The following is a 27,989-nucleotide window of genomic DNA, read 5'->3' as shown; positions in this document are numbered from 1 at the left end:
TGTGCTTAAAAAGTTGTAGTTTTAAATGTACACACATTTGAAAAGAAGAAAGTTGAAAAAAATCAATGATCTCAGTTTTTTCAAGAAAGAAAAATGGCAGCAAACAAAACTCAAAGAAAGTAGGAGAAAAATAATGAAAATAAGAACAATTATAAAATAGAAAACAAAAACATATGAAAGATCAACAAATTTAAAATTGGTTCATATAAAAACTAATAAAGTGGCTAAATTCTTTGGCAAGACTACTGAAGGAAAAAAGAGAGAAAATATCCATTCCAAGAATGAAATGTGGAACATCACTACAGATTCTGCAAGCACTAAAATGCTAAGAGGATGAAAGATAATATCTTCATGCTAATACATTGCAAAATTTAGATTTAGGCACATCTCCCTAGCCTTGAGGCAAGGCAAACTCTGCAGAATAATTTACCCTCCAGCATGCCCCACAGGATAAGGCAGAGGCTGGGACTTCACTTGAAAAACCTCTCTAGGCTATTCTCTTCCCCTTTCCCCTTTCCTATCTTGCTTCTCCCACTCCCGAATCAGATTCCACTAGAGATGCTTCCTGAATAAATCACTTGGATGTGAATTCTCATCTCAGCTCTGCCTTCAGAACTCAACCCAAGTAACTTCTAAACCTATACACATGTAAAATACTGGTAAAAAAAAAAAGTACTGTGACACAAATGTGACAAAATATTAGCCTTAGTTAATTCTGGATGGGGGGTATATATGAGTCTGTTATACTAGTCCCTGCATTTTTCTTTTTCTTTATATATTTTTTCCAATTAATACAAAAGAGGAAGCACTTTTGGGAGGATATGGAGAGGGAGAATTTCTGAGGCTTTCAAGTAGTGCAAGCAAGACATTTGCAGGGGAAAAGTCTGCCTCTCTACAGCAACATTTAATGACATAAGACAGGGAAGCAATACCTAAAAATTACAAAAAAAGAAAAAAGAAATAAAAGGAAGGAAGAAAAGGAGGGAAGGAGGGAGGAAGGAAGGAAAGAAGGGAAGGGAGAAAGAACCATCCGAGAATATCGTATTACACTCAGGCAAGGCCTATTCAAGAATTAAGGCTCTTTTTCAAAATTTAAAACTTTTGTGCATCAAAGGACGCTATTAACAACATGAAAACATAATCCACAGAAAAGGAGGAAATATTTACAAATCATGTATCACATAAGGGGTTAATATCCAGAATGTATAAAGAATAAGTCGACCACCAAAAAGAAACACAACAATTAAAAATTGGGTAAAGGACAGAATAGACACTTCTCCAAAGAAGATACACAGATGACCAATAAGTACATGAAAAGATGCTCAATGTGACTAATCATTAAGAAAACCACAATGTAATAACAGGTCGCACTCATTAGGATGACTATTATCAAAAACAAACAAACAAACAAACAAAAAACGAGGAAAATGTAGAGCCACTGGAACCCTTATGCTTTGCTGATGAAAATGTGAAATGGTGCAGCCCCTGTGGAAAACAGTCTGGTGTTTCCTCAAAAAAATTAAATAGAATTACCATATGATCCAGCAATTCCATCCTGGGGTATATATCCAAAAGAACTGAAAGTAGGAGCTCAGACATTTGTTCACCCACATTCATAGCAGCATTATTCAAAATAGCCAAAAGGTGGAAACCACCCAAATTTCCATCAACAGATGAATGCATAAACAAAATGTGATATATACATTCAATGGAATATTATTCAGCCTTAAAAAAGAATGAAATTCTCATACATGCCACAACATGGATGAACCTTGAAGCCCATTAAACTAGTGAAATAAGCCAGGCAAGAAAAGGACAAACACTGTTTGATTCCACTTACAGTGAGGTAGTTACAATACTCAAATTCACAGAGGCAGAAAGTACTATAGAATGGTGGTTGCCAGCAGCTTGGGGAGGGAAAATGGGGAGTTATTCTTTAATGGGTACAGTTTCAGTTTGGAAAGATGAAAAACTTCTGGAGAGGGATGGTGCTGATGGATGCACAACATATGAATGTACTTAATGCCTCAACTGTACACTTACAAATGGTTAAGATGATACATTTAATGTCATGTGTATTTTACCACAATAAATTAGAAAGAATAAAGGCAACACTAACATTTTCAAATACAGGAAAAAACATTCAGGAAATGGAGCCTTTCTTTAAAATATTGAGGAAGAAATCTAACCAACCAAGACATGATTCAAAATTTTAAAAACAGTATTGTAGAAGTCACATAAAAGGAATGGAGGTACATTATTTAATCCATTCAAATACTGAACCATGAATAAATAACAGAAAATTAAGGGTGTAGAACACAACATGTATTATATTAAATTAGTATGCATATGATACGAATGAAGGAAAGTTACAAGGAAGTCAAGGAATATGGACTAAAACTTAAACATGAAATTTTAAAACATAGTAACTCCAGCCTCTGAATGTTTTTCCTAATCTTTGCCACATCCTAAGAGATATCTTTGAGGAAATATTTATTATTATTCTGTGAAGGAACATGCATCCGAAGTTTGGCAAGTCCTTCAGTTTCACTTCATTTCCTTATTATCTATTAAATTCACAAAAATTAAATATTTTTAATATAAAATGGCAGGCATCATGTGATGACACTGTTATAGAATTATGTCAATTTATTTATCCTATCCAAAATCTTATTTGTACATGTGTGTGAAAATGTCTAGAAATGCTATTTACCAAATATGAACACTAGTTCTTTCTAGAAAGTGAAATATACAGTGATTTGCAGTTTTCTTTGTAGTTTTCTGTCCTGCTGCATTTTTTAAATAACAAAACACAATTGTTTAATGTTAATTATTCTGATAAATAAATAAAGCCACCCTGTGTCCAAAGAAGTCATTCCACTGTGGCTTCAAAACCCAAAGCAATTCAGAGTCTCTCGGGTGAATGCTTGCCAAGAAACTGCCTCAGGGCATCTCAAGGCTGAGTGAACAAGGCCCACAGTCAGGGACTACAGATTATTGACTTCCAGCCTCACACATCTCAACAAATGTTCTAGAAATGAGGCAGGCTGGGACCTGGAACCTGGGACCCTTTGCTGCAGTGCTGCAATGCTTGGACCTGGACTCTGTTCTCCTAGAGCAACAAAGTACAAACGAATCTATGAGGGACTAAAGACAATTGTGTGCACATACAGTTGGGGCAAATTATGGACAACAAGATACAAAAAGACCAGAGAAACCCAACGGCCACATCTGAAGAGCCGGGAGCAAAAACAGGCTGTCAGCAGCAAAAGCAGGGTCCTGTGCATGCCCCCTGCATTCAGCACCACCTAAGGGGGCGGGGGCAAACCACCCAAGCCACCCCTCTAGCCCAACCCCTGGATACACCCCTACCCTCACCCCATATAAGGAACCAGCTCGGCCCCCCTTCAGAGGAGCAAGCAAGGGAAACTGTTACTTGTTCTAGCTCCCTGCTGCGGCTGCAGGGGCCCCAGTAAAGCCTCACCTGAATTCCTTGTCTGGCCTCTTATCAATTTCTATTGACTGGGGAAGGCCAAGAACACCACTGGTTGGTGACAGAAGGGTATTTCTCCACTGGGGAGTAACCCCCAGGTGCATTTGGTGATGGAGACATTGTTGGTTGTTGCAACTAGAGCAAGGGGGTCGCTACTAGCCTCTAATGGATAGAGGCCAGGGATGCTGCTAAACATGCTACACTACACAGGACTGCCCCCCACAACAAAGAATTATCTGGCCCAAAATGTCAACAGTGGCAGGTTGAGAAACCCCTTCTAGAAGGATGCATGTCCATGCGACAGATTCTTTACTCTCATAATGACTTCTACTGGTTAAAGTGAAAAAAAAAATTCTGTTCTAAGCCAACTTAACAACCAAGCACCATCAAAACTCCTCAACCTTCAGCTAGTCTTAACAATGCAAAATGCTTTACTTTCACGCCCCACATAATACCCTGCATATATATAATGCCTCTTACCATTTTAAAGCAGGTTCATGAAGATTACTTTACGTACTTTTTTACCCTACATTAAGAACCGCAAACTAGTCTTAAGAAGCTCTTAATTTCAACATACCTCAAACCATATTCAAAGCACTCATGTTTGACAATCCACAGTAGACTTTTCTTTCCAAGGAAGAAATAAGCATAGACTTTCACATTTAATGATATCGAGTTTTTAAAAAATTCTTCTTTGACTTTTCTCAGTGATTTACTTCCACCCATGGTTAGCCATTTCAATAGAAAAATACAGGTTTTGTGCCAACAACTCATCAAGAATATTACCCAGACCACATTTTAGGGGCATAGGCTTGAAACAAACTCCTACAAGAAATATTATGTGACAGCTACCAAAGTAAGCAATGAAAGAAGCCAGCATATTGTTTTTATCTCATGCCTCTCCTTCTGGGATTGGCTGGCGGTCTGCACCCTCTGGGCCACCCGTGGTCACCCCGGGTAAAGAGAGAAGGCTGAGATACTGTGCACATCTGAGACTGGTGGCCCCGAGACTAGAAGAGATGAGAGCAAAATCCTAGTTCCTCTACTAAAAATGGTAGGAGAGTCTCCCTGGTTGGATACCAACGGCCTTGTAAAGGTCACTGCTATAGGTTGAGGTTCAGATCCAGTGAATTTTCATGAAAGTGAGCCAGAGTGTGGGCAGGTTTAGCAAAGTTAAAATTCCTTCACCCACTCAACAACATTCACCAAGTCCAATTTAGTTACCGCCCTCAAGAAGCTTCATCTCGTGTGTACACATACACACATATGTATGGGTTTATAATACAGTCTTACATTAAATCAATCACTTATTTGACTTGATTGTGTGTTTAATTAACTTTAAAAATATCCAGTGTGAATTTTTAATAACAGAACGTAAACTTTCAAAATCACCAGACAATGAACTCAGACTCAAGCAAAATATCATCTATACAGCAAAGTGCCAAAAATAAAGAACATATCCCAAATTTTGGCTGTACCCAAAAATATGAACATGATAAAGAAATAAACCAAAAATAATGGAAATGAGAGTAAGCACAAACAAAACAGGGCATTTTCTTTACAGCAGTTTTATTTCTTTATATTCTATGTCATTGATTCCATTTTCTACAATGTCAATTTTGCTCTCTGTTGTTGCGAATACTATCGAAATCCTGCTATTGCATCATCTTCTGTTTACATTCTTTCCTGAACGTTTAAGCCCCTTTTTCATCTCATCTGGTGTTTTCATACACCCAACATTTTCTCCTATTTCATCAAGAGCTAAAGCAAATATTATTTAAACGACTTGTTTCTTGTAATAAATTACCTTCTAAGTATTCCTACTTTAGAATATAGTTTTGTGTTATGAGGCTGAATCTTTTCACATTTGGCATGTTATTATTGACTTTTACTCATTCTACAAGGAGAAACCCATTTTAGGCTGATGTTTGCCCAGGAAAGTTGTGGGGCAGATTCTTGATGCGTGGACAGATTCTCACTTCTTCCCCGGACAGCACAGGCAAATTTCTTACACCTAGGCTTCGGTGATAAATGAGGAGTAGGTAGTGAATCGAGACTAAAAGTGATCCCAAAGAGAGAATATCACCTCTGCGTCACATTACTTACAACAGCCAAGACGTGGAAGCAGCCTAAGTGTCCATCAACAGATGAATGGATAAAGAAGATACACATATAATGGAACACTACTCGGCCACAAAAAAGAAAGAAATTTTGCCATTTGCAGCAAGGTGGATGGACTTGGAAGGCATTATGCTAAGTGAAATACGTCAGACAGAGAAAGAAAACTACTGTATGATATCACTTATCTGCAGAATCTAAAAAATAGAACTGGTGAATGTAACAAAAAAGAAGCAGAGCCACAGATATAGGGAACAAAGTGGTGATTACCAGTAGGGAGGGACAGAGGAGCAACATAGGGGTGGGGGAGCGGGAGGCACGAAGTATTGGGTATACGATAGGCAAGGATGTATTCTATAACACGGGGAATATTGCCAAATTTTTGTAATAACTGTAAATGGAAAGTAACCTTTAAAATTGTAGAATCTTTTAGATTAAAAAAACCTTTAAATGTAAAAAAAAAAACAAAAAACGATGCTGCATGAAAGAATGACGTTTCCATATGCAGTTTCCTGTGCATACCAATCTCTACACCATATCAAGTGAACCTCCTGGCACAGCTGCTCACCTTCTTAGAAAGGACCCAAACGTGTTGGGGAAAATCTGCATCTGAGAGGGGCACAAATACCCACAGGCTTATGTTTGGTGTGGCTCCTTTTGTGCTTGACTTACTTGGACCAGGAGCTTCCAAATAGTAACTCACAACAGCCAACAAGGTTCCAAGAGGAATCATGTCCATCTCCCTGTCATCTGAGACTCAATTTCAAGGACACTTCAAATTTGACTCTGCTTCTAACCTACTGGATGACCTCCAACACTTGGTTAAGTCAATATATTAGTTTTCCCTTTTTCCCATAATGATATAAAATGCCAAAATTTTAATGATCTTGAAGTTATATTCATCAATAACTCAAAGCAACAACCCAACCTCACCTAGTTAACTTAGTCCTTCAGTTCTCAGCTCAATTTTCACCTCCTCAGAGGAAACTTACCTGACTTAAGTGTGTAATTAGAGAGCAAACCATGTGATTCTCTGATTACTGTGTCTCATCAACTAGACTGTAAGCTCCATAAAATTTGGTATTTCATCTGGTTTCATCTGCCAGGGTATCTCCAGCACTTAGCATGGTACCTGACATACAAGAGGCTCTTAATGACAGTATTTATTAAATGAAGGTGTGAATTAATAATTTAGTTAATAAACAAACAAGAGACTTCCCTCGTGGTGCAGTGGTAAAGAATCTACCTGCCAACACACGGGACGTGGGTTCAATCCGTGGTCCAGGGAAGATCCCGCATGCTGTGGAGCAAGTAAGCCTGTGTGCCACAACTACTGAAACCTGCGTTCTAGAGCTGATGCTCTGCAACAAGAGAAGCCACTACAATGAGGAGCCTGTGCAACACAACGAAGAGTAGCCCATGCTCGCTGCAACTAGAGAAAGCCCACACACAGCAATGAAGACTCAATACAGCCAGAAATAAATAAATAATAAACAAATGCATAGAGTTAATACTTTCAATAATAAAGATATTTGAATTAAAAGTCATGTCTTGACATAATAAATCAAGGAATTAAGAACTTCTCCAATACAGAAAAATTTCTCTATGAACCATTTTGAAAGAGAAGTGAGCCAGAGCCCTCACCGGCGAATTTCTCTCTTTTGTTTATTGTCTGAGATTTGTTCTTCCCTGGAGTAGCTCTTGATTCTGGTTATGACACCAAACTATGCCACAAAACCCACAAAGGAGAAAGAAACATATCTTATCCAGTTCTCAACAAGAACGGGCAAACTGGCTCGTTTCTCTATTGCCAGGATTAATCCTCTTTTCATACTTTTTAAGCAGAAGCTTAAGGAAAGCTAATTCTGTCTTCTGTGGAGCTGGGATGAGCTAGCGGATATGTTGTAATTGATAAAGAAACAAAATCCTCAGGCTTGTAATAGATGATACCTGATTCTGGTTCAGCTTGAATCCATCATCCACTGGCTTCAAAATCTGTGTGGAAATATGGGGATTTGGAAGGCCAAGAAAGAGGAGGACCCAATTAACATACAAACATCTACACCAAAGCTTCCAGAAGTCTGGTTTTACACTAAACAAGGCTTCGACATCTTTCCCAAGAATACAATGAAGGAACACAAGTGAATATCGATAACTTTGACCTAGAATCACAAACTATTAGAGCTGGAAAGGAACCTTCAGCCTTATCATTCTTACAGATGGCAAAACAAAGGCCCAAGGGGAAAAGCTACACAGTCAATCCAGTGACAGAGGGCTTGGATGAGAATTTGGTTATTTCTGCTTGCAACTCAGGACTCTTCCTCACTAAGCACAAACCTCACTCTTATGATCGCTAGTCTACCTCCATCTTCCCATCTTTTACCTTCTCCACTCTTCATCCTAAACATCTAAGCCAGATGTGTCGCTTTAAAGCATCATTTCACATCTGTCACACCCACTCCCTGTTCAAACTATTTAGTATATTCCTACTATCCACAGGACAAAATCCAAAGTCTTCAGCTTGGCCATCAAGACCCTCCACCTTTGGGACTTCCTAGGTAGCGTAGTGGTTAAGAATCTGTCTGCCAATGAAGGGGTAAGGGGTTTGATCTCAGGTCTGGGAAGTCCCACATGCTGCAGAGCAACTAGGCCTGTGTGCCACAGCTACTGAGCCGGCACTCTAGAGCCCGCCAGCCACAACTACTAAGCCACGTGCCACAACTACTGAAGCCCGAGTGCCTAGAGCCCATGCTCCACAACAATAGAAGCTACTGCACTGAGAAGCCTGCGCACTGCAACGAAGAGTAGGCCCCGCTCACCACAACTAGAGAAAGCCTACACGCAGCAACAAAGACCCAATACAGCCAAAACTAAAAAATTAAAAAAAAAAATTTTTTTTTAAAAAGCGTCCACTGTGCTTTAGAACTGTTTGTATCCCCAAGAACCAGCACCATGGCGTGTACACAGTGAGTGAGCAAGCCACAATCACGATGTGAGTGATGATGAAGATGTAACAATTCCGGAGTGGACAATCCATCTCAGCTCACGTGTCCCGCCTCTTCCCCTCCTTGACTCAGTTTCTGAGAGCAGAGTGCTGTTATCCCCCAAGGCCCGGTAGGGCAGGCACTGAATAAATGTCCAGCACAACTCCGATGCAGTACTCCCCTTACAATAACGGAGAATGAGTTTGCTTTTGTGTTCTCAGACATGAGAGAGGAGGTTAGGGAAGGAGAAGACCTGTTTTGCTTAAGGGGAATGACGTATGAGGAATGTCGTATGAGGCCTTCCTTCCAGGCCTAGAAGACTCCAGAAGACGCTGAGCAGACCCTTGCTGAGGGCTGCCACTCTGGCACCAGGGAGTCTGGGCGTGCCAGAGCTGATGGCCGCCCCACCGCAAGCCGCCCGCGTCCATCCAGAATGACCCACAGTCTGAAATAGGAGCCACTTCTCCAGCCTTGAAACAGCCAAGCAAAACTACCCCTTTTGTCTCCTTCTCACGGAGAACAATGGATGTTTGGGAGCCGTGGGTCTGCCTTAATTAAAACAAAACTGGATCACAATAACTCACACGAAGTAGACAAAAAATAACAAACGCCCTTCATGAGCAGTTAGAGCGAAGCCTTGAATTTTGTGATCTATGAGCATATTCTGAAAAGGAAAGAGAAATCTCCTCATCCTCCAGGAGAAATCTTAAAAGCTAACCTCAGAGAAAATCCTCCAACCAAGGTCACTGCCACTACTGCTCTGAAAAGGAGAGAGGCACAACATCCAGCCTTCTCTTACACGTGTGGACAGAACTGGCCGCGTACCTCACAGGAAATCTAACGCGTGGAAATGGAAAATGTTACTGAAACCATTTCTCCTGCCAGGACAGAAACAGTCCAAAGTGGGGACACTACTACTGCCTTGAAGTGCCAAATAATGAAATGCTGTTTCAACACTCTTTCCAAGTGAGGAAAGAGGAAGTGAAAGATGAAGAGCAGAGGAAAGGAAAACAGGAAAAGGATGCGAGGGGTGAATCGGGCAAGCAGAAAACCTCAGAAATGGCCATAACTGGCTCTTAGCTGACAGGGATTTCAGAGGCTTGCAGCAAGAGGGCAGCTCAACACTTCCTTATAGAACTTAATTTCCAAATTACACCTAGACCCCATTATCTTGCGAGCGTCCTTTGAAACCCAATCTACACTGTCACTTCTGTGAGCTTTAGACATTTTCTTGGTGTCCAAATACACATAAATTATAAGAAAGTTCCAGTCCTTTTATTTTCCCCAAGAAAAATCTACAACAAATCTTTGTCTTACATTATTGGAAATTATTTATTCCATTGGATGTTAAGTAAGGAAAATTCCTATTTTACTTCACTTTTTAAAAACATGAGAAACTACTTTAAACCTGAAGTGTATTCTTCAATGTGTAACCACCATTACAAATATCATTCACATTACACAATACCCTTCATACAATGGCCCTTGTTTACTAGATAATAGTCAGGAACATAGGCTTAAAAGTGAAATAGACGTTGGTTGATGTACTGTCACCCAAGACCCAGTGGGTTTTGTCCAGTTATTTATCCTGTTGCAATCTAAACTTTCCCATGGGTATAAATAATATGTGTCAGACACTAAGATTGACCCCCCAATATCCAAGTCCTCCTTCTTTTTTGCTAACAGAATCCCAAGTGGTCAATCATCATTCAACATGACATGCCTGTTCCCACCTTCCCAGCCTCCCTTGCATTCTGGGTGGCCATGTGACCCAGTTCTGGTCAATAACAGGTAAGGGGACATTTGCTCTGGGTGTTCTGGGCAAACACTGCTTTCTTGATTACTGGGACATCAGTGGTCCTGTCCTTCTTCTCCCCTTCTTTCCTCTTTGGACCTCAGTGTGGTACCTGAAGCTGCAATGACCATCTTGCAACAGTAAAAGGAACAGCCAACACGCTGAGTACAGAGAACAGAAGAAAGGGAGCCTATGTTTTTGATGGTGTAAATGAGCTACTGTACCAGTCCTATTTGTTTAAAGAACTGTTGGTGTGGTGTTATGTCCCTTGCATCTGAAAACACTTATAACTGATATAGGGCTGTTGTGAAGATTAAAGAAAGTACTCTATGAAAGTCTCTTGGTAAAGCATCTGTTACGTCCTAGATTTGTCTGGCTTCAAAGCCTGCCCACTACCCATGACAGCAGGCTGCTATGAAAGTTACATTTATCCTTAACATGTATTGCCCAATTACATCAGATACATCAAGTGTCACTCTATGTACTTTCTGCTTCATTTATTAATGCACATAATTTCATATAAGCAGCAAACACACTTTTTGGACATCACACAAATGGCTTCTCTACAAAGGCATGTATAAGGAAATCCCAAGCACTAAAATCTTGCTGACAAACCACTGATTGAAAACAAATGCCCAGAGACAACATTTACTTGAATGTCCATGAGGGACACACAGGGGATACTGAACGGAGGTCGAAAGAATTCTGCCTTACACAGAGTGAGAATGGAGAAAAACATGGAACCTGAAGAATTACAAAGTATGTAACTTTGAACAAAATATTTTTGGTGTCCTTGGCAAATATTAAATCATAAATGTGGTTTAATCTTTACATGGCAGTGCTCTGCTCTCCTAGGATGATGAGAATGAACTGTGCTATATAAATGAACTCTCCACATGAAAAAAGTTGTTTAGCCCTTTAGGTATTATCTGGATTCAAGAAATCTTTTCTTCTTAACTCATATCTACATTTTAATTAGTTTCCCCTCCCCAAACCATGACAGGAAGACAAATTATTTGTAAACATCAAACTCGTCACAAAAGTAGATGCTTTGTGCAGGGAAACAAATATACCACTCAAAAGGCAAAGGAAAGCATGCTTTTTAAAAAATGTACTAAAATCAAAAGAGGTAAATGTTAGATTCCTGTTTTCCCTCATTTAAATTCAAGGCAAATGGACAATGGTAGAAGAGAGAAAAATGGAATGGTGAGGTAGCAAACTCTTACCAGAAGGGAGGTGATATAGCTAAAGTAAGATGTAAGGACAGTTACAATACCACAGGAGAAGTAAAAGCTAAGTACAAGCAGTAACAAACAGAACAGAAAATTCATAAGTAAAAATCCCATGAGTAGGCAAATTTTAAAGTGTTTCCCAGAATGTTGACGAAAAGGATAAGGAAATTCATACAAGAGAGAAAATAATACATGTGGAGATCAAAGAACAATGTTCTAAGACATAACTTGTGTTTTTAATTGTATAGAGGGAAACTTTTCTGAGCAGAAGTCAGATCACCACACAAAGATTGCAGAGGTTCATTTCAGGCAAAAATCACTGAAAAGAACCACTCACAGAAACACATCCAGGCCAACTGTCTACACTACAAAGATTTAGAACTAATCCTACAAGCTCCTAAACAGGAGAATCATACATGATTACAAACTGAGAGAAATCCCATTGGCCAAGAATTATTTTATTATTTTTATCTGTTATTCTACTTTGTTATTCCTAATTTTGTGTTATTCCTCATTTCTTTTTTGCTAAGTCTAACCACAGCTTTATTCATTTTATTGCTGCTTTTTTCCAAATAACTAGGTTTAAATTTAAGCCTTTCAAATGTTTGTAACTATTCTAAGTAACAAAATTCTGCTTTCACTTATATTAACTTTCTCTTCTGAATTCCTTAGATATATTTTGCTTTTCTAATGTCAAGAGTTGAATGTTTGTTTAGTTTCTTTCTATTCATTCTTTCTTATGAAGCTTCCTCGAATTACAGCTTAGGCTGTATGTTTTAACAAAAGGTATTCTTTTCATTTTTCATTTTCATTATTTTCCAGATTGCCCACAATCATGGATTTTATTTCATCTTTGATACACTAATTATTGGCTTAGGAAAGAGGCTTCTTTCATTTTGCATGTGACTGGACTTGTTTAATTTCTACTTTTTGTTACATATTTCTAGTTTTATTGCATTGTGATAAAAAACGTAGTATATACTCTACTATGGGATATTTACTGACTTTTCTTTGTGAGCTAGTACATGGCAATATTTTTGAACTGACCCCTGGGGTTTTTTGAAAAAGAAGACATGTTTTCTGTTTGGAAAGCATAGGGTTGAATATACAGCTATTAGATTAACTATGTTGAATATGTTTCAATTTATATGACCCTGCTGATTTCACCTTTCACTTTCAATCAAAGGTTTTTGAGTTGATTTTCTTAAATGTTCAGATTGATCATAATTTCCTCAAGTGATTATACTTTTGACTTTTCCTTTATAGTCTTTATATCACTTATTATTCTTTTCTTATTGCATTGGCTATGTATTCTCATTTAATACTTAGTATTTTTATATGTTTCTAGTATACCTTCCTTCTTTCAATAAGATGTTTTAACACTGATAAGATGCTGGCTGACAATGTTCAGTAAGAAATTTTCCTTATGGTACTAGTGAACTGAAAAAAAATTTATTGGTATTCCACACCGAATACATCACATGCCTTGATGACAACTTTTGAGACAATTCTTCAGTTTGTTAATGACTAAATTTTTCATCTGATAATGACTGAAGTTTAAACTATTTTTTCATGCCTAGGAAAACCACACTTGGTCATGATGTAGTAACAAAACAAACAAAAACAACAAAACAAAACCCCCTCGATTTCATTGCTTAATATTTTATTTAGGATTTTAGCCTTCGATTCATTAGATTAAAATATAATTTCCTTCTTTGTACTATCTTTGATATTTCAGTATTATACTAGTCTTTCAGAAAGTTTTCTATCTCTTTCTACACCCTAAAATAGTTTGTTACATAGAAAATACATGTTCTCTTCAATGGTTGTTAGAATTCATATAAAAAAATATGTTGAGGACTTTCCAATTAATAGATAACTGGCTGCTTTTTCAACTTTTCCAATGGATGTTGGTCTATTTATATTTTCTATTTTTTATTTTAGGAGTTTGAGTTTTATTTTTAAATTATCCACTGCATTCAATTTTTCAATTTTGTTATAAAATTATACATAGTAACTGCTTATAATTTATGTATTTTTATATCTGTGATTCTATTTCTGATATTTATTTGTGTCTATTTCTAAATCAGACTTGTCAAAAGTCAGTGTATTTTACTAGTTTTCTGAAAGGAAGTGTTTTTAGCTATACTGAAGTATATTGTTTTGTGAATGTTACTCTTCTACTGCATCATTTTTGCATAGGTGCAACCTCTGCCAAGGGCCTGGCATCAAAACAGAAGCTGAGCAACCTCCTGCTCTGAGCATGTGTGCTCACAGCCACAGGAGAAAGCAGTTCTAAGCAACAGAACTAAGGGGGAAAGCAGGCACTGAGAGGAGGGGTCAGGGCAAGGGCAACGTATGAAGATGGAGACACTAAAGGTAGGCAAACACTATAAAACAGAGACAAGACTTACAGGGCAAAAAATAGATCAAAACAGAGAACTTAACCCAAGGATGACAGTGGAGCTCCAAAGGGAAGCTCCATTAACCTTTACTGACGGTTTCGAGAGCCATCCTGCATCCAGAATCAACATCTGCCTTCAATCTCTTTGAGATCTCACTCCAATTATGCTCCTGTGTTTTGATTTTCATGAATACTCCTTCAATATCACTTCATACATACCCTTTCAATAAGCCATCCCACCCCACCCCAAGCTAGCTTAAGCCTCTGCTCTGTGCAATCAAGAAAGTATACCTAAAACAGTCAGAAAGCACGTTGCCCAAGGTCATACAGGTCAACAAAATAAAGATCAGATCATTCAATTCCCAGGGTCCAATAGCCATTTTCCTACAATACTAATCTACAAAGATGAAAATGGAATGGGTGTAGGTCATTGTATAGAAAGTAAACCTTAATAAAAGGATTTTAAAAGGGAGTTGAGGAACTAGAGAGAAAGTCCAGAGAGCAACTAAAATTGACACTAAAGTAAGCTTCAAATGAAAACAGACTAATGATACGAGTGCGGAAAAAGGAAGGCTACAAATCTCTTGAAGTCTGTAAAACTAAGGAGAGATAAGAAATAAACTGACCTAAAGAAACAGGAAGTGAAAACTGGATTGCAGAAAAAGATGGAATCAGTTCAGTTGAGGAGAGTGAGGTAGGGGGTACTTCCAAATGGATTTATAAGAAAGACAAATGGGAATAAAAATGGAACAAAGGGAAAAGATCAAGACCTTCCATGCAGCTGAGTTTAGTTGCTATATAAATCCATAAATATGGATGAAAACCTCAAAACAATGAACAGGAACAAAGACCCAGAAGCAAAAGTTGAACAATGAGGAAAGTCTATAACTGGGTAGCAAAAGGGGAAAGAAGATGCAGAGACACCAAATGAAGCCTGATCAGAGAAAAGACAGAGGAGAAGAGCGGACTGGAGCATTGCCCTAGGTTCACAAAAAAAAAAAAAAAAGAAAAAAGAAAGAAAGAAAAGAAAAGAAATAAACTGACCACTGACCCATTCACTGGATCACAGAATGAGGACATACTCTTTAAAATGTGAGAGGTAGTTTTTAAAAAAGAAGGCATTACTTTAAATACTAAACATTGGGAATTCATGAACATAGGAGCTTCAAAACTGGTTTAGTTCAAAAACATTTTAAGACTGACCTCAAAGAGAAGAGTCACGCCCCACAAAGTACCACCCTTGATGGCAGTGCCAGAGATGTGACACTGTGAAGGATAAACACAGGTCAGTGCGTTAGGGAAATGAATTATATCTTTATTATTTTCTTCTAGTTTTAAAAATTCACATGTTGTGTAAAATTTCCAAACACTACAAAATAAATATTTTGAAAAGTGTAAGTTTCACTTAATCTAGTCCCTCATAACTATGGTTAAGATTTTGGTATACATCCTTCCAAACATCTTTATCTACACACTTAATATATCCTTATTACGAAAATACATTCACATCTTATAAGTATTTACTCTGCAACTTGCCTTTTGTCTCTTTTCTATATAATTATATATAGATCAAACAGATGTTTGAACAGCTGCATACCATTTCACAGCATGGATGTATCAGCTTACTTAACTATTTTCCAAAGGCAGACATTAAGGTTGTTGGCATTCTTTTCGCTAATACAAACTTTTGGGTGAATATCAATGAACATATATCTCACGTGCTTGTATGACTATTTCTGTCAGATAAATTCCTAGATGTGTTACTGTCAAAATGGTATCCTGATCTGGGGATAAAAACTGCAGTGATCATGGCAATACACAGTCAAGTAAATAAGACTCCAGACCTAATACACAGGCCACGGGACAGAACGAGGACCTAGGGAGGAAACCGGACCATCAGGCTGAAGCAGCGAGGTCCTAAAACTGCAGACCTTCCCTGTGAAGAGATCTATACAATTCCTTGGGTGGATAGGGGCAGGTGTGAAGTGCCAGTTCTTCTGCCCTCAAGCCAGTCAGAGGTCCCCATCTGTACCCACGTCTGGAAAGCCTGACTCCAGTCTGACAATAGAGCACCTGGAAAGGCCAGAATGAAATGTGTGGAATGTAAAGCAAAACACCTGAGGCATGAAATTAATTCAGGAAGAGAAAGGAAGACACCAAAGATACAAAACCATTGTTCTTTAAAACACAGACATGTAGGGCTTCCTAGGTGGCGCAGTGGTTAAGAATCCGCCTGATAATGCAGGGCACACGGGTTCAATCCCTGCTCCGGGAGGATCCCACATGCCGCGGAGCAATTAAGCCCATGCGCCACAACTATTGAGCCCATGTGATGCAACTACTGAAGCCCATGCACCTAGAGCCCGTGCTCTGCAACAGGAGAAGCCACGGCAGTGAGGAGCCCGTGCACCACAGCAGAGCGTAGCCCACACTCACCACAACTAAAAAGAAAGCCTGCGCACAGCAAAAAAGACCCAACACAGCCAATAAAATAAATAAATAAATTTATTAAAAAAAAAAAAAACACAGACATGTAGCTTTTGCACAACGTAGTGAAATGGCACTGGATTTCATAGTGCTCCCTCGGATCTGTTCGTCATCTCTGCCGTCCACGTACTTCAACTGTGAAAATGCAACACATGCATCCTTATTTCCCAATGAATTAAAATGTAATATTAAACTCGGATTTTTTTTTTAAATTCTTAAATTTTGAGGCTTATTGCCATGAAGTTGTTCATTATGTCCCATTATTACCTTTTTAATCTCTGTGGCATTTTTCTTTCCTAGCACCAGCTATTTCTTCCTCCTTTCCTTTCTCCTTGATCAATTTCTAGATATTTCTCAGTTGTAATGCAACATAATCATAGTGTCTACATTGCTAGTACTTTTTAAAAATTATTAGACTTTATCTTTCTAGAGCAATTTTAAGTTTATAGAAAAATTGATTGGAAAGTAAACAGGTTTCCAAGTATCCCTTCCCCTCCTACACACAGTTTCCCTATTATTTACATCTTATATTACTGTAGAGTGTGGTACGTTATACTTAATGAACCAATATCAATACATTATGATGAATTAACGTCCATAGTTTACATTAGGATTCACTCTTTCAATGTATGTTTATGACACGTCCACCATTATTGAATCATATTTGTTAGGTGTATTCATCTTTTGAAGAACAAATTTCGGCTTCATTGATCTTTTCTACTTCATTAACTTGTGCTTTATTATTTCCTTGATCTACTGACTTTAGAGTCATTGTACTTTTTCTAACTTCTCAAGTGGCAAAAATAAAAGCACTTTAGTATTTTATTCAACCCAGTTTTGTCAGCCTCCTATAGACACTATCTTGGGCTAGTTTCCCACCCAACCTGCCGCAAATGCCCAATTCTTCCTTCAGTCTCTTAGGTCTGCTTTTTCAATTCAGGTTTGCTTCTCCACCTCTTCTTCTCTATATTACCAGTCACCTGATCAATCTTGCTGACTGTATCCTAAATTCACTGAAGGCAGGAACATCTCTGTTTTTCTACTGCAAAGAAATTATTCCAAGTTCTTTCAGTTCACAGCTAGAAACAAAGGTTTCTTTCATTTCATTTCCTATAACACAATCTTCATCAGAACCCTCAGGCTTCAAAAGCCTTCCTTCGGTACTTAAGTTAGCCTTCAAGGTCTTTGTAATCTGATACATTTTTTCCACCAGCACATTTCTCTCTCTCAGTAATCTCTAGGCAAAAGTTCCCCTCAAATCAAGCACAACCCACAAATCAGCCTTTATTCATTTTATCCATGTTATTTCTCACTGTGAAGCATCTCTTCTACCTGTGAAATTTTCCACAATCATGCCAGGTTATCATCTGACTTGTTGCAAAAACTCATTCTTGCACTCATAAAATATTAATATAAAGTAATACAGAGTAATAGAGAAATAACTTTTTTTCACCAATCTATTTTATCTTGCTAAATGGACTGGCAGCTTCTTAGAGGCATGAACTATGCTTTATATGTTTTAGATCTTTAAGAACATGAGAAATGGTTCATCACATTGTAGATTTGCTAATACTTACTAAAATGAAAGTATATATCAAATATAGTAATATACATTGCCTCCCAGGCGGCTGGAGACGATTCCATTGCTAGATATAAGACAGCCTGAGGAGGTTTTCCTGTTAAAGTAACAATATGAATTTAAACCAATTTCTTTTGTTAAAGGGGGATGTAGGTAGTTTGTATCCACAAATTTAATATCTAACCATAAGAACTGGTTTAGCAAATCTTTCCTATTTACCTCTGCTAAGTGAAATAAGACACAACGGACATTTTAATTGGACTTCTGAATAAAACATCATCTGGAAGGACACAGATTCTAGCACTCCAGAGTGCTGTAATCTGTATCTCCAACTCTGTGGATTAACCTCACTTTATTTTTTTTTAATTGATTTATTTATTTTATTGGCTGTGTTGGGTCTTTTTTGCTGTGCGCAGGCTTTCTTTAGTTGCGGTGAGTGGGGGCTGCTCTTTGTTGTGGTGCGCGGGCTCCTAACTGCAATGGTTTCTCTTGTTGTGGAGCACAGGCTCTGAAGTGCAGGCTCAATAGTTTTGACACTTGCGGTTAGTTGCTCTGCGGCATGTGGGATCTTCCTGGAGCAAGGATCAAACCCGTATCCCCTGCATTGGCAGGCGGATTCTCAACCACTGCACCACCTAGGAAGCCCCTCAATCCCACTTTAAAAGCTATCAAGCAACTTTTTTTTTAACAGCAGGAATTTTTTTTTTTAATTGAGGCACAATCTACACAGAGCAAAAGGTACAGACTCAAGTCAAACCACTGTGAGAAGACAAACCACTGTGATAATCAAAATATAAAACATCTCATAGACAACTTTTACATAGTTACTAAAATCTGTCCTACAAGAATTTGATCAAGTTTCTTGTAATTATTACATCAGTCATCTGATATCCGTAAGAGTGACTGGACCTATAAACTTAAACTCTTGATAGCCCAGAGTGACAAAAGGATAGCACAGTAATCATTTTTTCTCTGAATGATATACTGGGTAAAACATCACCAGAAAGCAACAGAACTCTATCTTCTGCCATATTTCAATGTATGGCCTTAGCTGGCTTTTGCCAACTAAACTGTCTAAATAAAACACTTATTTGGCAAACAAATTCAGGAAATCTACCCATATCTCCTATTGTATGCAAGCCAATGGAGAGCATCAGCTACACTATACTGACCAATGCTACCTAGTATCCAAACATAAGCCCAGGAATCTACTTTATAATGAAAGAAATTCTTAGTATATTCAAGTACGCATTTGGACCTTTAATACTGTACTACGTGTTTGCCATGTAAATATTATGTACTGCCATAATGGAGTAGAACATTCTAAGTATGACAAGCATATATCCCCCACAATGCAAGTGTCAAGAAAGCAGGGACTTTGCTTTATTCATGACGGTATCTCTAGGACCAGAACAAGGCTTGGCCTGTAAGAAACATTCAATGAATATCTGTTGAAAGAATAAATGAATCACAAGTTTTCTAGAATAGTACTATCTTAACACACTTTTAAAAAGTAAATTTGAAAGTAATTTGCTATACACACACATGCCACTGACTTGCCACATGATTTAACTCACAAAGCAAAAGCAAACTTTTGTCAAACTTTATGTCCTCAAAACGTGAGCAGCGTAATTATAGAAACTCATCGGGTAGGGTTACTCACTAGATGTGTGTACAAAACTCATTCTCCGTTGCCTTCACCTACAAAGTGACCCATTACCTCTCCTTTTAGCTCCCATACTACTTCACTTCTACTATTACACCAATGGCAATAGCCACCTAACCTCTTTTCTGCCTTTCAATCCATCCTAGACACTTCCACCAGACGACTCTTCCTTTGTACTACTTGATCACAACTTCTCTGCTTTGTTCTGTTCTCCCAATGGCTTCCTATTACCTAATAATAAACGTCAATGATCAGCTTGGTGATAATGCGTGCACCTGTCAAGGGCTTCTCATTATCATCAGTGAATCCTCACAATGCTATAAGGTAGGTACAGCTTTTACCACAGTATACAGATCCTGTCTCCTGAAGCTTAACAAGGCAAAGTAACTTGAAATGGAGTTTTGAACCCAGGTTGTCTAATTCCAGAGCTGGGGCACTTAACCCTTCTCCTAGTGCCTAGCTGGCATGAAGGGCTCTTTAAGATACGGCCCGGCCTATGTTTTCACTTTCCTCTCTTACGCCCTCACCTATGGGATGGTACATAGGTGTCCTTTCACATTCCCATTCCTATCACTTTGCTGTGGCTACGGGAACTAAGAAGTTGGAAACCAAGAGCAGGCTTAGCAGGAGGCAATGCTGCATGAAAGCAATGTCTGTCAGAAGCTAAGCACCATGCACCCCTGGCCCTCTCACGTCCCCTGTTTTGGTCACACACATTTCTTTCTCCTCTTGCTGACAGTATTCCCACTTGAAATGTGTATCCCCAGCTGCCATCCTGAATCATCCTTCAGAGGTCTTCTCTAATAATGTTATAAAGCCTTTTCTTAACCCATTCCTAGGTTCTTGACCCTCCACCTCTCTCAATCCTTATAGTCTACTTTTTGCCTGTCTCATGGTGTGCTGCCTCAACCCCCAAATCACCTCTACAGCTGGGTTGCTGGCCTGTGTGAAAATCTCTACCTTCTGGCACACCTGGCAAAATACCTTGAACTTAGCAGATGTTCAGTAAATATCTGATGAGTTAAACAGAATCGCAGGTTCTGAGGATATTACGCCAAGCCTAGTTTAACAAACGCTCAACTTCCCGTTTAAAATACAACAGAACATACTATACAGCAGAATGCCAATCACTAGTTAGCTTTGTTCCTCCCACATCAAACTTTTAAAAGGAAACAAGACCTGCAACTTAGCAAGCATGACTCTCAACTATCCACAGCCTGACTCCACTGACGCATGTGGAGACAGACACACACCCTTAATTACTGAAAATAAGCCGTTTAGAAAGGGTTCTTACCGTGGTCAACATGAGCCAAAACACAGATATTCCTGATGTCTGCAGTGCTTTTCTGCAGTTGAATCATCTTATCCAAACTATCGAGCACCATGGTCACTTATTTCCTGTGACTAAAAATTAAACATGTATTACAAATGGCTAGAGATCGGGGCATTGAAGAAAAACGTTTGTAATGCTGGGAGCTGACAAGACTTCTCCAGTTCCTTAAAGGAAGAACCCAATGAACGCTTACCAAAGGGGTAGCCCCACCCAGGCTCAAGTCCAATTTCAGCACGTAAGCAAATACTGTACCACGATGGTACTCGCGGAGTTTCCTCCCCCTTCCGGATTGGCCCGCTGGGACCAATCACAAAGCTCCTGGGGGCTGGGTGCACAGTGACACCTGCAACTCTGCCCCCACTCTGTACTCCGGGTCTATTTCCCCAAGTCAGTGATGATGCAGGAGGCAGAGAAGATGCTGACATCTCTCCCTTCCCCTCCTCGATCTTTTGCCAAGCCCCTCCTGCTATCACTGCCGCCTGCTTTCACTGGCGCTGAAACACCCAGTCTTATGACTGCCACAGGGCCCGAACACAGTTTAGGGTCACGTGCTTATTTTTGGAGCAGGTGCAGCGAGCGTCTTCCATGCCTCTCCACATTGAGGAAACGAAACACAGGCCCTCAACTCGACATTCCCCTCATCATCACTCCCTTCTTCTGTGAGGATTCAGGGGCGCAGTGAGACGCGGCCGGTGGGACCGGACACGACGCCTTAGCTCCCAGCCCGGGCTCGCCCCGCCCCTGCCCACGCCGCGGCGACCCGGGCAGCGGCGACCCGGGCCTCCCCACCCCTGGAGCTCGCGGAGGAGGACGCCCCGCCGCCTGCGAGGCCGCACTCACCGGCTCCCGCCACCCGCCCCGCCCCGCGCGGACCGCAGCGCCCAGCCACACCCCGCCGGCCACAGCCGCCCACAGCTCCTCGTCTCCCGAAGCCCGCGCTCCGGGGGCGGGGCAGGGGACGCACGACCTTTGACCCGCGCGCATCCCTGTCGCCGCCGGAAGAGGGCGATGCGTCCGTCACCCGGACTCCTCTGGTTGCCTTGACTACGGCGGGCGCCGAGGAGCTGCGTCAGGAGCTGTCCAGACGACCCCGCCAGCCGGAGCATGAGGACCTGGTGTCTGTGTCAGATTTGCACCTGCGGGTAAGACACGGCCGGTGTGGCGGCGGCCGGGGCTCGGGACGAGCTGGGGCTTCGGGGGACGGAGCCCTCAGAGGGGCCGCCCCGCGAAGGTGTGGAGATGCGGGCGCGGCGACGGCCCACGTCTCCGGGTCCACGAGTGCCCGCCGCGCACCGCCAGCTACAGTTACACAGCTCTGCTTTGTCGGCTCCTATCCAGGGGCGGAACCTGAAATGCTGTCGGGCCAGGGGGATAATATACGCCTGTGTGGCGGCGGCTGGATGTCAGGCTGGTGAGCGGGAGATCGGATCCCACTGGGAGAGTGTAAGCCCACAAAATTTAAAAAGTAAATACATAGGGCTTCCTAGGTGGCGCAGTGGTTGAGAGTCCGCCTGCCAATGCAGGGGACACGGGTTCGATCCCTGCTCCAGGAAGATCCCACATGCCGCGGAGCAACAAAGCCCGTGTGCCCAAAAAAAAAAAAAAAAAAAAAAAAAAAAAAAGTAAATACATAAAAGGAGACGGAAGAAGAATAGAATGGTGTGCAAGTCCGTGAGTTTTCCATCCATGTTACGCTTTCTTCTATCCCCTCGCTTTCCATCCCAGCCTGACCATATTCCCGTGCCCAGTCCCGTCCAGGCTGTGCTCCTTTGGGGTTTGACACACTGAAAAGGTAGTAGGTCGTCTCCTGAAACCCAGAATTGGTCTGTGAGTCCTCCCTAACAACCTCCCACCACCTATAAACAGTCGTCTCCTTCCTCCACTTCCCTGTTGACCCAGAGATTAGCTCACTATTTGCTAAATTAATGTTATGACTATGTCAGTCCTGTTGTATTGCAATCCTCTCCAAAGGGAAAACATTTTGCACCTTGATGGAAAGCAGTTTTCCCCTTAGTTTCGTCGTAAATGTTGTTTATACTTAATAATCAGATGTAGATTAGAAGATAAATAGACATTTGAGAATTTGACTGATATCTGAAAACCCTGATGTGCATCAAAACTGTTTATTTTTTTTTCTAATCTTTAACTTAATTTCTATCCAACCTAAGTTCCTTTGCCATCCAGCTGTCAGGAAATTTCAATCTTCGTTATGTTGGAGGCTTCCTTTTCTTCAAGCAGTTAAATGGTCCAGGGAGCAGAGGCATTGCCAATGCAAGAGGAGTCTCCTCTGGGCTTTAAACATTGGTAATGCCTCCCATGATATGTCTCTTGCTGAAGTTCACATAACCCCTTCAAGAGTGGTTCCACCCTGCTTTCTAATTTATGTTTTAAGCACAAGAATCTTGGCAAAGCTGGGAGCCACTATTGTAGGGTGCCACTTAGCCAACTCTTGAGATCTGGCCACCTCCTTTAACACTGATACAATGGGGCAAAGACCTATGCTTTTCTAAGAACTCCTCCCCCCCCCCCTCATTTTCTACCTCCTTCCTCTCTCTGGGAATCAGCCCCTCTTCCCTTTTTTGCAGTCGAAGACAATCTGTTTCCTCTTAGGACCTCATTTCCCGAAGGACATCTGATTTCATCTCTTCATGAATTGTTTTTTAAAAACACAGGAAAATGTATTGACTGCAGGCAGCGTCCTCTGCCCTTCCAAAAGCGCTACAAGAAGGAAATATCAAGGTCCTGACTACCTGCTTGAAATCAAGGAGGGGGAAAAAACGAGGAGAACAAACTCATTAATACTTCAATACATTGCCTCTCTTTAGGAGGATCAAGATTGTCAAGAGACCCCCTTCAGGGAATTTTGACCTGTGTCTGCTACTTTTTCATCTTGCTGTTTGAATCTTTTTTTTTTTTCCTACTGTGTATCTAAATCTTTTCAAATGCCTATTTCTTTCACTGTATCAGTCCAAACAACCTTCTATCGCATATTTTTCTCTGCAGTGTGTATATACAGTTGCTTATGTGACTTTATGTTTGCATAGGTGACATCATTGCCCACATGGAAACACAAAGATTTATGAAAATTCTGATGTGTCTTGTCCTACAGCTGAATATTTGGAAAAATATCCTACATATGGCACAGTTCTTCCACCTCAGAGTCTGAAGCCCGAGGAATAATTTCGAGCAGATCACGGTAAAACGGAAGGAATAACAACCTTTAAGTAAATATGTAGAAACTATTTGCTTTACCTATTTTTCTCTCCCACTCTTCTGGTTTTAATAAAGTTTTTTTTCAGCTCTTTAAATTAAACTATTCACTGGATTTAAGTTGAACCAACCTAAGAAGCAAGAAACTAGTTGAGTCACAACTTGAGAACAGATGAGAATTAAGTTAAAAAGACAAAAATGAGAAGGAAAAAGCGAAATATAAAAAGTTTTATTCATTTTTTTTTACCCTCCTAAAATCTCTTGTGTTTATCTGCTTTCCATTGTGACCAGAACCTAGAGGAATGCAGTAGCTTCCTAATGGTTATGTTTTTAATCTACTGTATCTTTTGCATCTCTGATCTATTTTCTAACTTTAGCCAGCCAAGATGACCTTTTTATTTTATTTATTTTCTTTTCTTTTCTTTATTGAAGTGTGGTTGAGTTACAATGTTGTGCCACTCTCTGTTGTACAGCAGAGTGACTCAGTTATACACATATAGACATTCTTTTTTTTATATTGTTTTCCATTATGGTTTCTCAAAGGATATTGAATACAATTCCCTGTGGTATACAGTAGGATCTTGTTGTTTATCCATCCTATATATAACAGTTTACATCTGCTAATCCCAAACTCCCAGTCCAGCCCTCCACTGCCCACCTCCCTCTTGGCAACCACAAGTCTGTTCTCTATGCCTGTGAGTCTGTTTCTGTTCCGTAGATAGGTTCATTTGTGCCATATTTTAGATTCTACATGTAAGTGATATCATATTATTTGTGTTTCTCTTTCTGACTTACTTCAGTGAGTATGATCATCTCTAGTTGCATCCATGTTGCTGCAAATGGCAATATTTTTGTTCTTTTTTATGGCTGAGTAGTATTCCATTGTACATATATACCACATCTTCTTTATCCATTCATCTGCTGATGGACATTTAGGTTGTTTCCAGGTTTTGGCTATTGTGAAGTGTGCTGCTATGAACATAGGGGTGCATGTATCTTTTTGAATTATAGTTTTGTCCGGATATATGCCCAGGAGTGGGATTGCTGGACCATATGGTTATTCTATTTTTAGTTTTCTGAGGAACCTCCACACTGTTTTCCGTAGTGGCGGCACCAATTTACATTCCCACCAACAGTGTAGGAGGGTTCCCTTTTCTCCACACCCTCTCCAGCATTTGTAATTTCTAGACTTTTTAATGATGGCCATTCTGACTGGTGTGACGTGGTACCTCACTGTAGTTTTGATTTGCATTTCTCTAATAATTAGTGACGTTGAGCAAGATGATCTTTTTAAAATGCAGGTGTAAGCCTATCACCTCCCTGCTAAACCTGTTCTTATATTTTCCCATTATATTTAATACACACCAAAATCCCTTCATTGTTTGGTCCCTACTTTCTTCTCTGATTTCCTTTCAGTGTAATGTCCTTTGCATTCTTATGGTTACATCCCACAGGACATTTTTCATTTCTTAAATGTACCAGGTTTCCCTTGTCACAGAACCTTCCAAGATACTATTTTACCTGCCTAGACTTTTTCCTGCCTCTTACCCTAATTAATGCCTGTTCAACCTCTAGATCTCAAGTATCACTCTGAAAAGCCTTCTCTGATACTCACCCTGTTTTCAGGCTTGGTAAGAGTCCCCTGTGCAAGTTCTCAAAGCATCTGCCTATTATTTATCATTAGATTACTCTCAGTGTTCCATGAAAGCAGGAACTATGTGTGTTCTTATCTCAGCATTCTATTTCCAGAAACCTACTACAATGCCTACTAGCTCATAGTAGGCACTCAATGTTTATTCTGTGTGTGAAAGACAAAAAAGTCCTTCTAGCCTAAACTTTTCATTTGGACTCAGTTTTTTTGATCTCTTTGTATCTTTGTCAATTCAGTGGGTTAACTCTTTTCTGTAGTTTCTTAAAGTGCACACTATATTCAAGGTACAATCTGAGCATTAAGTAGAAAAATATCAATAAATAGAGGTTGTTGCTTTCAAAAAACTCATACATCAGATGTCTATAATTTATGATTTTTTAAATGCTCTGTAACGACTTTAATTTTTAGTGTTGTCCATTTTCTTTTCATTTCAGATAGAGCTCATTTTACTTACATAGCAAAGGTGGAGACCTTCAAACTTATAGTCCAATACTTGTACCTTCTTAACATTTCAGGCAACTCTTGCAGGGATTTGGTGATTCCAGTTACTTCTATCGGTATGTGGCTCTTCCAGAAATTTGAAGATTTTCCATAGTCCTCAGACTCTGGTGTGACTTGGAATCATCTGGAAAGGTTAAAATTGCCGATTCCAGAGCTCCACCCAAAATAGTCAGTAGACAATGGCGTGGATCCCAGGCATATGCATTTCTAACCAGCACTGCTGGCGATTCTGTTGCTACAGACTCAGTGCAGTGGGCAGGCACTGGACTGTTCACTGGGTATAACGTGGAACAGAAAGAAGGGCTTCCCACTGTTGTTTATAGTCTTGTGGGAATGATAGTACCAAAACAAAGATCAGATACGCAAGATCATGACACATCATAGTAAATGAGATGAAGGAATTGAGCAGTTGGTTGAGAGAGAGCAAATGGGAATGGTTGCTCTTTTTTCATCACCTTTACTCCTCTCTTCCTTGGTGCCTTAATCATTCACAATGGAGATGTGAAATAAATTTCACAATATTCATATGTATTGAATAAAGATTTTGCATTTAAATACCAACTCTAAGTGTTAAAATCAGGAAAGTTTAACCTGCCTCATCTTTCTTTAAAAAGACAATTGCTTTTCAATTCTGGATTTCCTCAGTTGCCTTGTTCAAGTAGCCCTTAATAGTACAAAAGAAAAAAAAAAAAAGAAGTCGCAACTCCCAAAAGGTTCAACTACGCCAACAAAACAAAAGCTTCCATTTCTTAAACCATTATCTTTCTGCTTAGTAAAACACTAGATCTTTTTTTCGTATTTTGACCAGTGAACCAGTGGTATTTCCAAGAGCCACATTCGAGGGTTTTGGAACTCTTGCTTAGCTCCCTAATGTTGACACATTGACTAGACAGCAGAAAGCAGCTGATTCATCTGTACAAGCAAAGAATGATGTGTCATTCTGTTCTGTACTTTCCTACAATATAGGGAGAGGCTGTGTGAAGAGCATGTGTCTGGAGATGTACAGGACTCTTGATCCTTTCTAGCATTACAGCTGTAGCACAGTAGATGACTGCCAGAGTTGGCAGGAAGTCTGCCCTGAAAGTCTGATTCCAAACGTGTCACATGTTTTGGAATATATCAGATGAATAAGAGTGTATTTACTCTTTACTGCTTCTCCATAGAAGGTTGCTTTAGGTTTGGAGGTATACTTTCTAACACTCAACTAATCTAACTAGAGGAACTAAGACTTATAAGCTTTCTCTGTCCTCTGCCTGATTCTTCCACTTCCAGATTGCATTTTAGCCTATTCCTCTCTAGCTGGTATTTGGGAGGAGGAAAGAGCAACTCAGATGTCTTGAGAAGCAGAGGTATGTGATTTCTACTATCATTCTTCCGCTAAATAATATTTCTTAAGCATTTGTTAAGGGTCAGGTGCTATGCGAGGCACCTAGGATACAGTGGTGAGCAAAAACCGTCGTGATCTCTGTGCCCATAGACGTTGCAGTCTGGCGAAGGAGTAGAGAGAGCAAGAGGAAGCACCATGTGAGTTGAAGC

General features: G+C 39.9%; 1 long non-coding RNA gene and 1 pseudogene across 4 annotated transcripts in view; one reads left to right on the top strand and one right to left on the bottom strand.

The window, feature by feature from the left end:
• Window positions 1-22,054, bottom strand: part of LOC130844031 (uncharacterized) — a 47,241-nt gene extending 25,187 nt beyond the window's left edge. Inside the window, exons 1-2 of one of the 4 annotated variants that reach the window (XR_009051135.1) lie at window positions 21,932-22,054; window positions 21,053-21,162 (exon numbers count right to left, since the gene is read on the bottom strand). This is a non-coding gene — a long non-coding RNA (uncharacterized LOC130844031). The other 3 variants (XR_009051136.1, XR_009051137.1, XR_009051134.1) reach the window with 3 other exon arrangements.
• A 90-nt stretch (window positions 22,055-22,144) lies between these two features.
• On the top strand, window positions 22,145-24,454 carry LOC130844030 (stabilizer of axonemal microtubules 1-like; annotated as a pseudogene).
• Window positions 24,455-27,989: the final 3,535 nt, after the last annotated feature.

Source organism: Hippopotamus amphibius, chromosome 2 (genome assembly GCF_030028045.1).
Source record: "Hippopotamus amphibius kiboko isolate mHipAmp2 chromosome 2, mHipAmp2.hap2, whole genome shotgun sequence".
Taxonomy (NCBI): Eukaryota; Metazoa; Chordata; class Mammalia; order Artiodactyla; family Hippopotamidae; genus Hippopotamus; species Hippopotamus amphibius.
This window is presented reverse-complemented; position numbering and strand designations above follow the sequence as displayed.